We start from the raw sequence: 570 nt of genomic DNA on the forward strand, positions 1-570 counted from the left end.
CGTATATCAATAAAATTCAAATAAAGACTGATCGCATGATAGATAGCCCCCACAGTGCCCCCCACATTGTACGGCACCAAACGCCCAAGCCACCTTAAAGTACATAAGTATGCAGAGTTGAAATAATATAGGAAAATTCAGCTATTCGAAACTACACACAATAGGCTATGCCGTATACCATAGTTTTGTAATATTATATACGGTAAATTTACCAAAGTTACTTGACATAATTTTTTTAACGTTACAGCTTGAAAATTTTCACAATTTTATTTGTTCACATTTTATCGTTTCGATATGAAAAATATAATTGGAAACATTAGAAAATTCGAGGTAGCTCAGTCCAGAATTTTTTTAATCCGCAATTCTAATCATATTATTTTTTTTAGTAACATTAATTGAAATAGGTGCGAATAAAAATTGCAGTAATTTTTTAACATTCCTTAATATTTCCAGGAACTTTTTTGTAATAATATATCATTTTAAAACTCTTTTGGCATTTTTTATAGATTTGAAGCATGAAAAATGCATATGAAATAACTGAGATTGACAACTAAGTAACATCCATTCTAC

At 29.3% G+C, this 570-nt stretch overlaps 1 protein-coding gene across 3 annotated transcripts in view; it reads right to left on the reverse strand.

The window, feature by feature from the left end:
- Positions 1 to 570, reverse strand: part of LOC117172360 (digestive organ expansion factor homolog) — a 23,588-nt gene that overhangs the window by 8,252 nt on the left and 14,766 nt on the right. The gene's annotated exons all lie outside the window — the stretch shown is intronic.

This window comes from Belonocnema kinseyi, chromosome 5 (assembly GCF_010883055.1).
Source record: "Belonocnema kinseyi isolate 2016_QV_RU_SX_M_011 chromosome 5, B_treatae_v1, whole genome shotgun sequence".
NCBI lineage: Eukaryota > Metazoa > Arthropoda > Insecta > Hymenoptera > Cynipidae > Belonocnema > Belonocnema kinseyi.